This window comes from Euprymna scolopes, chromosome 21, assembly GCF_053919585.1.
Source record: "Euprymna scolopes isolate OS-2025 chromosome 21, ASM5391958v1, whole genome shotgun sequence".
Classification (NCBI taxonomy): domain Eukaryota; kingdom Metazoa; phylum Mollusca; class Cephalopoda; order Sepiida; family Sepiolidae; genus Euprymna; species Euprymna scolopes.
Window position 1 is genome coordinate 107,549,228 of NC_136502.1, and position 10,188 is coordinate 107,559,415.

Genomic DNA, 10,188 nt, shown 5'->3' on the forward strand with positions numbered 1-10,188 from the left:
AACATTTCGTCGATGGGACAGAGGTTGAAGCTCAGATGACAGTTTAGGATCTATCAGGTCAGCGACTCTCCTTTGAACCCTGTCCAGGAAAGAGAGACTAGTAGCAGATGCACCAGTCCAAATGTGACAACAATACTCCATACATGGGCGAATAGTAGCCTTATAAAGATACAGGATATTTTCAGGTGTAAGTAGCTTTCTAGCATGGTAGAGAGAGCCCACCTTCTTTGCAGCGACCTTGGCAATGCTCTCAATGTATCTGTTCCAACTTGTGTTCCCTGTCAACATTAGACCAAAGAGTTTAAAAGAAGTACTTTCAGGTAATGTGTCTTTGCCCATTGCTATTGGTAGTAGAGAAGGTTTCTTGTAATTATTGAAGGAAACATGCTTAGTCTTGGCAGCATTGAATGTGACCATCAATTTATGTCCCCATTGGAGGTTTTCCTCTAGTGATTCTGCCATTTCTTTAGATATGTGTTCATTTGTTTTCCCGTCTTGTCTGTTATAGAGCATGGTGTCATCAGTAAATATACCCATCTCAGAGACAATTTTATCAGGGAGGTCATTTATAAACATTAGGAATAATAAAGATCCAAGGATAGACCCCTGAGGTACTTCCACATTTATATCCTGTTGTTTAGATGTACGACCGTCAAAGACAATAATGAGCAACCTGGATTCTTTTCTTATTTAAGAAAGATTTAATTATGTTAAGTATTCTTCCAGGGATGCCATATGATCTGATTTCCCTGAGAAGACCATCGTGCCATACCCTGTCAAAAGCCTTGGATATATCTCGGATTACTGCTGTACCCTCCCCTGCTTTGTCCAGTGAATGGTATATACATTCAGAGATTACAATTAGGATATCTGCTGTGGAACGGGCTTGCTTAAATCTATATTGTTGGTTGGTAAGAAGTTTAGCAGCTGCAAGATGATGGACTAGAGCTTGATTAATTATGGACTCAAATATTTTGGCAAATAGTGGGAGGAGGCTAATGGGACGATAATTTGGTACCACAGAAGCAATTTTCCAGCAGTCAGGAAAACAAGATTCATTAAGGCATTTGTTGTAAAGTTTGGAGAGAACTAGAGCAACCTCGGCAGAGCATTTATTTAATAGCACAGCCGGGATGACATCGGGTACACATGCTTTTGAGATGCCTGGTTTTTTTATGATATCATGCACCTGAGAAGGGGTGATTTTCGTATCATCTAGTGTGGCATCTGTCTGCAAAGGAAAGTTAGGGAGGGAGTTGTTTGCTGAGCCCAATGTGGAGTTCGAGGCAAACCGACTGGCAAGTATGTTAGTCTTCTGGTAGCCATGCAAACAATTTCATGATTGTTTGATAGTGGGGGAATTGTTGATTGCCCCTTATTTACTACACTGTTGTAGATTTTCTAAAAATCACAGATTCCTAATTTCTGTGCTTCAATGCTTTTTCTGGTGGCTTCAGTATATTCTCTTTTAGCTGTCGCTATTTCTTTCTTACAATTACTTCTAGCTTCTATAAACTTGTGTCTGTTTGAACTGGACTTATGTCGGTTAAATCTGTGGTACACATGCTGCCTTTGAGCAATGGTAGCTGCACAAGTCACCCATTGGGGAAAGTGCGGCTTGCTATAGAATTTCTGCATGAACAGCCCTTGTGATGCTGGATGTAATTAAATTTCAAATACTTTTCTTCTTTTTTTTTAAATTTACACAGTAGTCACCACTTATCAAAGCCGGAAGCCACTCAGGGATAAGGGTTATTGCAAGTACATTACGTTAGTGTGGAGATTTGATGAAGTGTTTACTTAAGGAGGCGGTTCATTAGAAATTTGTTAACGTTGGACTTGAAGACATCCAAGTTGTAGTCAAGTGGGAAGCAGGCAGACAGAACAGAGTTCCACAGGCGTGAAGTTCTAAGAAAGAAGCTTTGTTCATGGAATCCACGTTTTGATTTAGGCACAGATAAAGAGTGGGGGAAATTTTTGACAGTGTATTCAGCTAGACGGGTGTTTTTCATGAAAGATTGGCGAGGGGGGACCAGAGATCGGAGTTCAGACGAGCACCTGCCTTATTATGACGTTGTAATAAAGCCTTAAGATACCTGCTACTAGGATTAGTACCCACTGAAAAATTATTCTTTTGGGCGGGGTTTAAGCTTGTATCACTAAAAGCAATTATAATGCTTAAAGATATATGGGCGCATTGATAACACTTGTTGCAACTTTATCTCCAGTTATTACCAATGAAAAGAAAACCAATGAGCACAGCAATAATAATAATAATAATAATAATAATAATAATAATAATAATAATAATGATGATGCAACACAACTCACCTAATCTTAAATGGGAAATGTTAGATTTGCAGAAATTCTGGGAGTGTCTTCACCAAAGGCTTTAAATTTGATTGATGGTTGAATTGTAAGCTGATTGAACTATGAAAACTGTTGAGTCATGTGTTTCAGAACAAACTTGGTTCATGGAGAAGGCATCTCGTTGCGTGTTACAAGCTGGATTGTATATTATTATTTATTCATAAATATGATTTTAAAAAAAATGAAATGTGACACAAGGCCTAAATAGATAGATGGGGAGTAACTGAACCTTACTACCATTATTTAATTTAACTAGTCACAATTCACCAAAACAAAATCACTCAAAAAGTAATCTATTAAAAACCCCAATGTGAACAGACATCTCGCTGCTCAACTCTTTACCTAGTCCCTTTTAGACATGATGTTGATTAGTAATCCTTTACATTCAGGTGGTAATATGTCTTGTTCGGAGTGAAAACGTGTAAAATAAAACTCACAAAATATAATCAGATCAGTTTTAATTTAATGATTAGAAGAATGTGTCATTTGATTATTAATCATAGGTAACATGCTTGAACTTACTTCGTTACAGTTCACACTTCTCTCGAACACCCACGCTGTCTGAACAAATAAACAAAAACGAATAAATTCGGGTCGGCATTTTTTCTTTTTTTAACAAAAACATTTATTACTGTTATTCTCCTGTATCGACCCCACTTAAAAATCTCTCGCTTCTGCTCCACTACAAGCGGGCTGTAGACAGCCATTTCTAATACAACCATCTTTTTTGACTGCACTCTTTCTTCTCTGCACGCTAGTCACAGCCGGCCCATTCTCACCTGTACTTTTCACGCCTAACTCCTTCAGCATCGACTTTTTTCTTCGTGACCATGTGGTGGCCTTTTTTCTTTTTCTTCAGATGTGTCACATTTCCAGATTATAAATTATTCGATCAGGAGATGGCATAATCACATAAATTATTAGGAAATATGGCATAATGACATACCGGTTTCCACTGGATCACCAAAGTTAAGAAACACTGTACCTGTTCAGTACTAAATGGGTGACCATTTCGGACTTCCAGGTGCTGCATGTGCTTTCCGCTTATCTCGGCAATCTCAAGTCGTCTTGGACTTCTTCTTGCCACTGGACTCAAACAGTGCCGATTCAGGAGAGGTGTGGTTGGAGATTGTGCAACCATTGCTTCACAATTACATATGCAGCTTCCCCTACAGGGGGTATCCTTTGTCTTTCGAAATTGAATGGCGGCATCGAAGCCCAAGCACATTTGCCAATTTGCATATGTGTTCAAATGCTGCCCCTGCTGTTAATCACTTGCCATCCATTCTTTGCTGCTGCTGATATTTTCATATGCACTCTTATGCACTTTATTACACGTAGGCTTTACGATGGTATTTCTATTCAGTTGAACTTAGCAAATAGACGTCTTAGAATTCTTGTTCTTCATATATCAAGTCTGTTTCACAGACATCGATGATCATGGCTCATCAGTTTTCTCTATTTTCAGACCGTTTCACTATGATGCTCTTTGCAGTATACAGTACCTATAGTAGGTTGCAATTACTTACTATAGGAGCAGTACTCATACAGTGCGAGTAGTCTTATCTATTGTACCTTAATCCGTATCATTTTTCCTAGCACGACAAAGAGTTAACCCATTCCGGAAGAACTTATTAGACTTCACAACAGTTCATCCATCACCTGCCAGCTATGACTTCACATATTCTGATCAGGAAGAGAGGGAGGCTAAGTAGGTACTCGACCTTGCCCAAGGGTCTCCTACTTACTGCTCCTGATAATTAATGGAAATGCTTTTATCTGATACCTTATACAGCATCTAGTATTACAAAACAGTCACTCATCTGGTACTGGCCATACTCATCATTGCTTAACTTCAGTGACCTAACGAGAAACGATGTGTACATGTCATAGAACTACAGAGTCAATAAAGTATCCTTGTTATCCATCACTGACCGGTCGAGTGATTCGGGCTCCAAATTATTGCTTCAAGATTAAAAAATGTTAATGGTATTAGATGATTGGATTTCAAGGCTGCCAGATTTCGGAGAAATAAACCTTGTAGTGTGTATTGCTGCAATTAACTGAATCAAAACAAGGTCATATATATTAATAAGGATTAGTAAGGAAACCTATTGCATTGTTCACTTACAGCAATAAACCATTTTATATGCTTGACATTCGAATTATTATTAAATACGTTTGGATTAAAATGACAAGACTTTGATACAAGGATGCTGAATCGATATATTAATACCATAGTACCTTTAACGTACGTACGTGTGTCACGTTTCCAGATTATGACTTATTCGATCAGGAGATCCTGTTTATTAAAAAATAGTATAGAAGGTGATAATATTAACAATATACTATGAACATTAAATTCGTATATAGATCTATACTAATTTTATGTTCCTAGCATGTTATTACCTTCTATCCGCCTTTTCAATAAATAGGATCTCCCGATCATTGAAGATGCAATATTAAAAATAAAAGAAATTGAAATATTAAAAAAAAAAAAAATGGTATAGCTTTTGGGCCATAAGTTAAAAACTACAGTATACTTTCTTAATCTTCTGGCTAGGAACCAAGGATAGTATCTGTTCTGTCTAAAGATGGTATAATGATATGGTGGGGTTCCATTCACGCCGGACGTCCATACAATGGAAATATAGCACAGACTTCTATAAGGATATTGGAGATAAACCATAACAAGATATATTCTGACACTACATTAACCAGATTGCTTGGATAAATACGTTTACAGTTTTAACAAAAGGGATACAATAATATCGCAAGGTCTCTATTCACACTGAACGTCCACAGAATGCCTAGTAGCAATATATTACATATGAAAGATGCTACTGTAGAATTTCCACAGGTCCCATTAGTTAATATATATAATTATTGTAGATCTAAAAACTACTGAGGTGGTATAGCTAACCTGTAATAGAAGACCAAGGAAAACAGTGATGAGAGCGGATTGGAAAGAAAGAGAAATGAATAAAGATAAATATGTTAGCTTGGAAGTGAATTTCAAAAAGCTGTCCATCAAATCCCAACATTTAAAATGGAGGTCAAACTGATGATGATGATGATGATGATGATGATGATGATGATGATGATTTCATCAAAGAAATGTTTTTGCTTGTAACAACATAGTCCATTTATCATTTTCAATCCTCTCATAATATTTTACATGTTTCAACTGCAAATCTATTCATCTCACGAATGCAGATCCTCAGGAGGCTTTTAGCCTTGGTAATAGTCACTTATGAGTAAAAATAAGATAAAATTGGGGTTTGAACATTTGCAATAGTGCGGTATAATTCGCCTGTCCTGGGATGGATAAATATGGCATAATTCATGTTGACACACCGGTTCCCATAAAATCACCGAAGTAAAGCAACACTGAGCCTGGTCAGTACTAAAATGGGTGACCATTTGGGAATTCCAGACGCAGTTTGTGCTCTACGCTTATTTCGGCATTGTTTCCAGTTGTCTAGAACTTCTCTTTGCCACTGGAGTCGAGCAGTGCTGATTCAGGAGAACCCCGTGGTTGGGGATTGCTCAACCCTTGCCTCACAATTACACACGCAGTTACAGGGAATATCTCGTTAGACTGAACGGATGCTGCAGCATCTCTGAGATGGATATCTGACCTATGTGGCAAAATTGAACGCTATTCCTACAATCGGACACATCAATACAGTTAATTGTAGCGCTGGAACTAAACTTAAAGTATTGCGAAGGTCCAGATAATTAAAGTGCCACGACAGTCAACAATGGCTTCCAGCATAATCACTGTCATTTAAGTTTATCAAGTTTCTCCATCGCAAATAAGGACCATTTTTTAAACAAATACAACCGCTATATTTCAGATTCTGATTCATTCACATAACAGATGTAAATAAATATTTAATTTGGCTGCGAGTTTTCAATTTACACAGAGATGAAAAGTAGGAAAATTATATATATATATATATATATATATATATATATATATATATATATATATATATATATATATATATATATATATATATATATATATATATATATCTACAATTATATAAATGCAACTTTGTCTGTGTGTGTGTGTGTGTGAGTTCGTTCCTTATAGACTCCGAAACGGCTGAACAGATTTTCTTTAACATTTACAGAACTTTAGTGTATAAGTCTGGGAGTGATCTTCGTTAAATTTTGTCTCAGAATCCCCCCTCGATAATTACCGATAATCGATATTTTATTTTAATTTATCTATTATCGGTAAAACCATTTTTTCCATGTCGTTGCTTAGCAACAACTAGCCTGGATGCCCGGCGTTGCCCGGGTGTTTGGAGGTATGTGTTGAGCAAAAAAAAAAAAAATGGTAGTAGGCTGGCAGGCTCGAACATAAAAAAAATAAACGTGACGTCTTTGCTGTTGCGTCCATTGCCAAACCGGAAGTGATGGAGAGTTAAATTAAGGCTGGTCAATCGAAAAGAGGGAATATCGGCAAAAACGCGACCCCTACCCATAGAAAAGTGCCCAGTTGAGTGTGAAGGAATTAATGTTTTTAGCCAATTTTTCGATATTTGTCATCTGAAAGATCGAGCTTCAAAACGATACTAATCTTGTAAAAATCTGTCGCCTCTGTCGAAAATTTTAGGCAGACATACATACATACATACATACATACATACATACATACATACATACATACATACGTACATGCATGCATTTAAACAGACAGGTGAGATTTATATTATAGATGATAGAAAAAAAAGCCATGAAAATTCTAGGTAAGTTGATAGCGTGTTTTTTTGTTTTTTTTTGCATGACGTGGTTTGTAGGTTCAAACTCTGCACGTAGATTTCTTAAGTTTTTTTTTATTAACTGAAAAGAATTTTATAAAACTTGAAAATTTGCATGATTATTTAAAAAAAATTTTTTTTTCATTAAATGGTCTGTAGGTTCAAACCCTGCACGAAAATTTCTTAACGTTTTTATTTTTCGTTAACTGGAAAGAAGTTTATATAAAATAATTTTATAAAAGAAACAATGGGGTTTCTAGAGTGCAACGTAGCATAACATATTTTGGGGTAAGTTACTGCATGGAGGAATGTAAAGCTTCCTCCCGGGTGATTTCACGGAGTTTGATGACAATAAAAATATAGGAGCGTGAAATATTTGTTGATCATCATTAACTCCAGGACAACGTCGGGTCTCCCAGCTAGTGTATATATATGCACTTTTAAGAACTCAGTTCTTATTGTTGAGCACTTTATGTTGAAATGAAATAAGTCAGTCACTAACTTCATATACACCCACACATATAATAGATGATTAACGTGACGTTTACGCTTTATATGAATGTTAATTTCAACTATATTCTCTCTGCCCTTAACGTTGGCCGAGCAGTTTGTTCTTTGCTAATTGAGTCAGAAATGGCTTTGTGGATGGGTTCGAATCTTCCGGCCAGCAGTAATCGTGACTCCCTGCCTTGATGATTCCCAAAAGGATTCCCAAAATGATGAAACTCTAGTATCTGTAGGTATTAAAAAATAATTATAGCTATATATATATATATATATATATATATATATATATATATATATATATATATGCTAGCAGTACCCGTATACCGGCACTGCCTGGTGGCAAGATGATATAAAGTATAGCTTTGTTAAAAGAGATTAAAGTCTGATTATCTAGAGCTTTATCGCAAACGCAGCTAAATTTGTTTTGTTTTATTTTGTGAAGAGGGTGTTAAATGAAAATTGATGTCCTCCCCAATGAAAAAAATATTGAAAAGCCCATTAGCTATAAATAAAACATGTTTAGGAAGAAATATATATGAAGGCCAGTGGTTTGTAGGAAATATCAGATATTTTGTAATTCATTTGCAAAACTAGGAAAACCAATGACTATGATTGAAACATTTTATGACTGTAAAAAGTGCCAAGAAGAGGCTCTGGATGATGGATGATCCCCTTAATGTGAGACGTTAAAGACAAATGACACATAGCCCTCTACACAATTCAGGTCATTACCTTTCCAATGAGCCTTCATTTGTTAAATTCTGATCAATAATCGTTAAGATTTGGAACTTATAAAATTGCCAAAAAATGTTGTATATATATATATATATATATATATATATATATATATATACTTATATAATGTTAAAAGTCCACGTATGCTTCTAGGATAGTGATTTAAAGGTAATGAGCGTCTTTTGAAGCATGGAAAATGATATTACATTTTGTATCTAATATTTTTATTGTTATTTTCAAGCGGACCTCCGCTCTTGGTCACAAAAAAAGTATCGATATTAAATACAAAAAGTAACATCGTTTTTCATGCTTCAAAAAACCTTCATAACCTTTAAATCACTCTCTCTCTCTCTCTCTCTCTCTCTCTCTATATATATATATATATATATATATATATATATATATATATATAGAGAGAGAGAGAGAGAGAGAGAGAGAGAGAGAGAGAAAACTGCCGACTGTTAACACAACGGTTCCAGGTTCGATCCTCGGCTTGGGAGAGATGCTAGTCTAGCGGAACTGATGAGTTGTGATACAGCGGAACAGGACTGTATGTCGATAACTACAAATATATTTTATATATATATACATATATATTATAAGGTAAAATTAAAAGCCAAGAACAATGCGAGATTTTTTTTTATATAGAGTAAAATTAAATGAAAACAAAAGAAATAAATTTCTTTTTTGTTGTTTGTTTTTTCTTTTTCACACAAATTTTAACTCTAAACAACAGTAATTTTTTTTTCTGTTGTATTCAATGGTGTTATAAATCTCAATATATTTCAGACCTATTAGTCCTTTTTCAAGAGAAGACAGCGTTGTTTAGAATTAAAATTTGTGTGAAAAAGAAAAAACAAACAACAAAAAAAAAGAAATTTATTTCTTTTGTTTTCATTTAATTTTACTCTATATAAAAAAAAATCTCGCATTGTTCTTGGCTTTTAATTTTACCTTATAATTTTCTTCAACAATGCTTCAATGTAAACTACAATCTACTTATACATATATACATATATATATATATATATATATATATATATATATATATATATATATATATCATCAAATAATATTAAAAACAACGTTGTTGATATATTATTTTTCAGACACCTCGGAGAATATATGCTGGCTTTGCATGTAATAAGTTACATTGTACATCATAAAAATCCTTCTTTTGTTCTTTCATACTAGACTGATTTGCCAATTAAACTCTTTAATGTTATACGTCCAGCCTAGAGGTCATCTGAAATTAGGGCCTATGAAACTTAAGCTTCATTAGTTTTGTAGTGCATACGCCTTAACTATCGCATGGATGAGCTAAAACGTTGGTGCCAAAAAAACAAACAACAACAAAAGCAATTTCTGAATTCGTATGTATGGTCAGGTTTGGAGTAAATAACATTATGATTTTTATTCATTTCCGATTTATGCTACTTTATAGTTTTTTGGTCAAGATCAAAGTGTAGTATCTGTTCCGGCAGATGCTGCAAGCTATGACTAGCTATGACTAGCAAAGACCAGATGTGGGGGCAACCCCACATGCCTGACCTTTAACCAGCTCCCATTTCCCACCTCTCGGGAGCTGGTCCCCTTTTTCCCTTCCCCCTCCCTTCACTCCTCACATTAAAAATTGGCCTTGTGCCTAATTTGCTCGGTGGGGGAGCAAATAAATACAATCTGTTCCGGCAGATACTGCAAGCAAAGACCATATGTGGGGGCAACTCCACATATAAGACCTTGGTCAATGTAGGGGCAACCCTTCATACCAATTGTCACTATCCAGCTCCCCTACTCCCCG